Source organism: Ricinus communis, chromosome 4 (assembly GCF_019578655.1).
Source record: "Ricinus communis isolate WT05 ecotype wild-type chromosome 4, ASM1957865v1, whole genome shotgun sequence".
Classification (NCBI taxonomy): Eukaryota; Viridiplantae; Streptophyta; class Magnoliopsida; order Malpighiales; family Euphorbiaceae; genus Ricinus; species Ricinus communis.
Window position 1 is genome coordinate 16,907,029 of NC_063259.1, and position 7,450 is coordinate 16,914,478.

Here is a 7,450-nt window from a genome sequence, read left to right on the forward strand (position 1 = left end):
CCCGTAAAACATGGTATATTTGTTAATATAAAAAAATAACCTCGCAAAAACGTGTATATTAATGAATGTAAGAAAATAATCCCATAAAAGTAGTGTAATTCCGAGTCTGAGAAAACAGCCTCGTAGAAGAGGTAAGTTTTTTAATATGAGAAAAAACCCTGTAAGAGGGGTATATTTATAAATATTAGAAAACAAACCCGTAATACGGGATATTTATGAATCGGAGAATATAACCCCATAATTTTGGTTTATCTGTGAGCATGAAAAAGAACCCCTTAAATGGGTTAATTTTAGAGTATGCGAAAACAACGACGTAAAATGGGAATATTAGTCGATATAAGAAAATAATCTTGTAAGCGTGTAAATTTATGAATTTGACAGAACAACCCCATAGTAGTGCCAATAATTTAATATGAGAAAACGATCCCATAAATGTGGTATATTTATCAAAATAAGAAAATAACCCCGCAAAATGTGTATATTTATGAATATGAGAAAATAACACCGTAAAACGTATATATTTATAAATATTAGAAAACAACCCCGTAATACGGGAATATTTATCAATCGGTGAATATAACCCCGTAATATGTATTTGTGAGTATGGGAAAACAACCACTTAAATGGATTAATTTTAGAGAATTAGAAAACAACCCCATAAAAGGGATATATTTATTGATATAAGAAAATAGCTCCGTAAAATGTGTAAATTTATTAATCTGACAAAACAACCCCATAATAGTGCTAACAATTTAATATGAGAAAACGACTCCATAAAAGTGTTATATTTATCATATAAGAAAATAACCCCGTACAATCTGTATATTTACGAATATGAGAAAACAACCCCGTAAAAGTAGTGTAATTGCTAGTCTGAGAAAACGGGCTTGTAGAAGGGGTAAATTTTTTAATATGAGAAAATAACCCCGTAAGAGGGGTATATTAATAAATATTAAAAAAACCCCGCAATACGGGAATATTTATCAATCAGAGAAAAAACTCTGTAATTTTGGTATATTTGGGAGTATGGAGAAACAACCCCTTGAATCAGAAAATAAATATGTAAATAAGGTATATTTGTCCATATAAGAAAATAACCCCATAAAACGTGTAAATTTATGAATTGGACAAAACAACCCCATAATAGTGCTAATAATTTATTATGAGAAAACTACCCCGTAAAAGTGGTATATTTATCAATATAAGAAAATAATCCCGTAAAACGTGTATATTTATGAATCTGAGAAAACAACCCCGTAAAAGTAGTGTAATTACAGGTCTAAGAAAACAACTTCATAGAAGAGATAAATTTTTTAATATGAGAAAATAACCCCGTAATACGATAATATTTATCAATCGGAGAAAATAACCCCGTTATTTTAGTATATTTGTGAGTACAAGAAAACAACCCTTTAAATGGGTTAATTTTATAATATGAGAAAACAACCCCGTTAAAGTGGTATATTTATCGATATAAGAAAATAACTCCGTAAAATGTGTATATTTATGTATCTGAAAATAGAACTCCGTAAAAATAGTCTAATTGCGAGTATGAGAAAACAGCCTCGTAGAAGGGGTATATATTTTAATATGAGAAAACAATCCCGTAATACGAGGATATTTATCAATAGGAGAAAATAATCCCATAATTTTGGTTTATTTGTGAGTATGAGAAAATAACCCCTTAAATGGGTTAATTTTATAATATGAGAAAATAACCCCGTAAAACGTATATGTTTATATATCTGAAATTAGAACCCCGTAAAAATAGTGTAATTACGAGTTTGAGAAAACATCCTCGTAGAAGGGGTAAATTTTTTAATATGAGGAAAGAACCCCGTAATAAGGGGATATTTATCAATCGGAGAAAAAAACCTAGTAATTTTTGTATATTTGTGAGTATGAGAAAACAACCCCTTAAATGGGTTAATTTTATAATATGAGAAAACAACCCCGTAAAAAGGGTGTATTTGTCGATATAAGAAATTAATCCGGTAAAACGTTTAAATTTATGAATCTGACAAAATAACTCCATAATAGTGCTAATAATTTAATATGAGAAAACGTCCTCGTAAAAGTGGTGTATTTATTGATATAAGAAAATAATCCCGTAAAAAACGTGTATATTTATGAATCTGAGAAAACAACCCTGTAAAAGTAGTGTAATTGCGAGTTTGAGAAAACAGCCTCGTAAAAAGGGTATATATATTTCAATATGAGAAACCAACCCCATAATACGGGGATATTTATCAATAGGAGAAAATAACCTCGTAATTTTGGTTTATTTGTGAGTATAAGAAAACAACCCCTTAAATGGGTTAATTTTATAATATGAGAAAACAACCCCATTAAATTGGTATATTTATTGATATAAGAAAATAACCCCGTAAAATATGTATATTTATGTATCTGGAAATAGAACCCCGTAAAAATAGTGTAATTGCGAGTTTGAGAAAACATCCTCGTAGAAGGGGTAAATTTTTTAATATGAGAAAACAACTCCGTAATAAGGGGATATTTATCGATCGGAGAAAATAGCCTAGTAATTTTGGTATATTTGTGAGTATGAGAAAAGAACCCCTTAAATGGGTTAATTTTATAATATGAAAAACTACCCGTAAAAGGGGTATATTTGTCTAAGAAAATAATCCGGTAAAACATTTAAATTTATGAATCAGACAAAACAACTCCATAATAGTGCTAATAATTTAATATGAGAAAACGACCTCGTAAAAGTGGTATATTTATTGATATAAGAAAATAATCCTGTAAAACGTGTATATTTATGAATCTGAGAAAATAACCCCGTAAAAGTAGTGTAATTGCGAATATGAGAAAACAGCCTCGTATAAGGGGTATATATATTTTAATATAAGAAAATAACCCTGTAATATGGGGATATTTATCAATAGGAGAACATAACCTCCTAATTTTTGTTTATTTGTGAGTATGAGAAAACAACCCCTTAAATGGGTTAATTTTATAATATGAGAAAAAAACCCCGTTAAAGGGGTATATTTGTTGACGTAGGAAAATAATCCCGTAAAACGTGTAAATTTATGAATTTGACAAAACAACCCCATAATAGTGCTAATAATGTAATATGAGAAAACGACCCCGTAAAAGTGGTATATTTATAAATATAAGAAAATAACCCCGTAAAACTTGTATATTTATGAATATGAGAAGAAAACCTTGTAAAAGTAGTGTAATTGTGAGTCTTAGAAAACAACCTAGTAGAAGGGGTAAATTTTTTAATATGAGAAAATATCCCCGTATGAGAAGTATAATTATAAATATTAGAAAACAACTCCGTAATATGGTGATATTTATCATCTGGGAGAATAATCCCGTGATTTTAGTATTTTTTTAGCACGAGAAAACAACTCTTTAAATGGATTAATTTTATAAGATGAGAAAACAATCCCGTAACAGGGATATATTTCTCGATATAAGAAAATAATACCATAAAACGTGTAAATTTATGAATTTTAAAAAACAATCCCAAAATAGTGCTAATAATTAAATTTGATAAAATGACCTCGTAAAAGTGGAATATTTATCAATATAAGAAAATAACCCCGTAAAACGTATATATTTATGAATATGAGAAAACAACCTCGTAAAAGTAGTGTAATTGCGAGTCTGAGAAAACAGCCTTGTAGAAGGGGTAAATTTTTTAATATGCAAAAACAACCCTGTAAGAGGAGTATATTTATAAATATTAGAAAACAATCCCGTAACACAACGATATTTATCAATCGGAGAATATAACCCCGTAATTTTGGTATATTTGTGAGTATCGGAGAACAACCACTTAATGGGTTACTTTTAGAGTAGGAGAAAACAACCCCGTAAAAGGGATATATTTGTTGATATAAGAAAATAACCCCGTAAAACGTGTAAATTTATAAATTTGAAAAAACAAGCCCATAATATTGCTAATAATTCCATATGACAAAACGTCCCCGTAAAAGTAGTATATTTATCGATATAAGAAAATAACTCCGTAAAACGTGTAAATTTATAAATTTTACAAAATAATTTCAAAATAGTGCTAATAATTTAATATGAGAAGACGACCCCGTAAAAGTGGTATATTTATCAATATAAGAAAATAACTCCGTAAAACGTGTATATTTATCAATCGGAGAAAACTACCACGTAAAAATAGTGTAATTGCGAGTCTCGAGAAACAGCCTCGTAGAAGGGATAAATTTTTAATATGAGAAAACAACCCCTTCATGCGAGAAAATAATCGAAGAAAATAATCCCGTAATTTTGGTATATTTGTGAGTATGAGAAAACAACCACTTAAATGGGTTAATTTTATAATATGAGAAAGCAACCCCGTTAAAGGGGTATATTTGTCGATATAAGAAAATAACCCCGTAAAATGTGTAAATTTATAAATTTTAAAAAACAAGCCCATAATAGTAATAATAATTCCATATGAGAAAACGCCCCCGTAAAAGTAGTATATTTATCAATATAAGAAAATAACCCCATAAAATATGTATATTTATGAATCTGAGAAAACAATCCCGTAAAAGTAGTGTAATTGCGAGTCTGAGAAAACAGCCTCGTAAAAGGGGTAAATTTTTTAATATGCAAAAACAACCCTGTAAGAGGAGTATATTTATAAATATTAGAAAACAACCCCGTAATACGCGATATTTAACAATCAAAGAAAATAACCCTGCAATTTATATATATTTGTGAGTTCCGGAGAATAACCCCTTAGATAGGTTAATTTTAGAGTAGGAGAAAACAACCCCGTAAAAGGGGTATATTTGTCGATATAAGAAAATAACCTCGTAAAACGTGTAAATTTATAAATTTGACAAAAGAACCCCATAATGCTAATAATTTAATATGAGAAAACAACCCCGTAATACAGGGATATTTATAAATCGGAGAAAATAACCTCGTAATTTTGGTATATTTGTGAGTTTGGGAAGACAACCCTTAAATGGGTTAATTTTATAATATGAGAAAACAACCCTGTAAAAGGGGTATATTTATCGATATAAAAAGTAACCCCGTAAAATGTGTAAATTTATGAATGTGACAAAACAACCCCATAATAGTGCTAATAATTTAATATGAGAAAATGACCCCGTAAAAGTGGTATATTTATCAATATAAGAAATAACCTCGTAAAACGTAGTTATTTTTAATTATGAGAAAACAACCCCGTAAAAATAGTATAATTGCGAGTCTGAGAAAACAGCCTGGTAGAAAAGGTAAATCTTTTAATATGAGAAAACAACCCCGTAAGAGGAGTGTATTTATAAATATTAGAAAACAATCCCGTAATACGACGATATTTATCAATCAGAGAAACTAACCCCGTAATTGTAGTATATTTGTTAGAAGGAGAAAACAACCCTTTAGATGGATTAATTTTATAATATGAGAAACAACCACGTAAAAGGAGTATATTTGACGATATAAGAAAATAACTCCATAAAACGTGTAAATTTATGAGTTTTACAAAATAGCCCTAAAATAATGCTAATAATTTAATATAAGAAAATGACCCTGTAAAAGTGGTATATTTATCAATGTAAGAAAATAACACCGTAAAACGTGTATATTCATAAATTTGAGAAAACAACCCCGTAATACGGTGATATTTATCAATCGGAGAAAATAACCCCGTAATTTTGGTATATTTATGAGTATGAGAAAACAACCCCTTAAATGGGTTAATTTTATAATATGAGAAAACAACCCCGTTAATGTAGTATATTTGTTGATATCAGAAAATAATCCCGTAAAATGTGTAAATTTATAAATTTGACAAAACAATCCTAAAATAGTGCTAACAATTTAATATAAGAAAACGACCCCGTAAAAGTGGTATATTTATCAATGTAAGAAAATAACCTCGTAAATCGTATATATTTATGAATATGAAAAAACAACCCCGTAAAAGTAGTATAATTGCGAGTCTGAGAAAACAGCCTCGTAGAAGGGGTAAATTTTTAATATGAGAAAATAACCCGGTAAGAGGAGTATATTTATAAATATTAGAAAATAATCCCGTAATATGCGATATTTATCACCCGGAGAAAATAACCCCATAAATTTAGTATATTTGTGAGTACAAGAAAACAACCCTTTAAATTGGTTAATTTTATAATATGATAAAACAACCCCGTAACAGGGGTATATTTGTCGATATAAGAAAATAACCCCATAAAACTTGGAAAGTTATGGATTTGGCATAACAACCCCATAATAGTGCTAATAATTTAATATGAGAAAACGACCCCTTAAAAGTGGTATATTTATCAATATAAGAAAATAACCTTATAAGACGTGTATATTTATTTATCTCAGAAAACAACCCCGTAAAAGTAGTGCAATTGCGAGTCTGAGAAAACAACAACGTAAAAGTAGTGCAATTGCGAGTCTGAGAAAACAGCCTCGTAGAAGGGATAAATTTTTTAATATGACAAAACAACGACGTAAGAGGGATATATTTATAAATATTAGAAAAAAAACCCGTAATACGGTGATATTTATCAATCGGAGAATATAACCCCGTAATTTTGGTATATTTGTGAGTATGGAAAATAACCCCTTAAATGGGTTAATTTTAGAGTATGAGAAAATAACCCCATAATAGTGCTAATAATTTAATATGAGAAAATGACTCCGTAAAAGTGGTATATTTATCAATATAAGAAAATAACCCTGTAAAACGTGTATATTTATTAATCTGAGAAAACAACTTCGTAAAAGTAGTGTAATTGCGAGTCTGAGAAAACAGCCTCATAGAAGAGGTAAATTATTTAATATGACAAAACAACCACATAAGAGGGATATATTTATAAATATTAGAAAACAACCTCGTAATACGGTGATATTTATCAATAGGAGAATATAACCCCGTAATTTTGGTATATTTATGAGTATGGAAAAACAACCCCTTAAATGGGTTAATTTTAGAGTATGAGAAAACAACCGCATAAAAGGAGTATATTTGTCGATATTAGAAAATAACCTCGTATAGCGTGTAAATTCATGAATTTGACAAAACAACCCCATAATTGTGCTAATAATTTAATATGAGAGAACGACTTAGTAAAAGTGGTATATTTATCAATATAAGAAAATAACTCTGTAAAACGTATATATTTATGAAACTGAGAAAACAACCCCGCAAAAGTAGTGTAATTGCGAATATGAGAAAACAGCCTCGTAGAAGTGGTAAATTTTTTAATATGAGAAAACAACCCCGTAAGAGGGATATATTTATAAATATTAGAGAACAACCCCGTAATACGGGGATATTTGTAATCGAAAGAAAATAACCCCATAATTTTGGTATATTTGTGAGTATGAAAAAACAACCCTTTAAATGGGTTAATTTTATAATATGAGAAAACAACCCCATAACAGGGGTATATTTGACTGTATAAGAAAATAATCCCGTAAA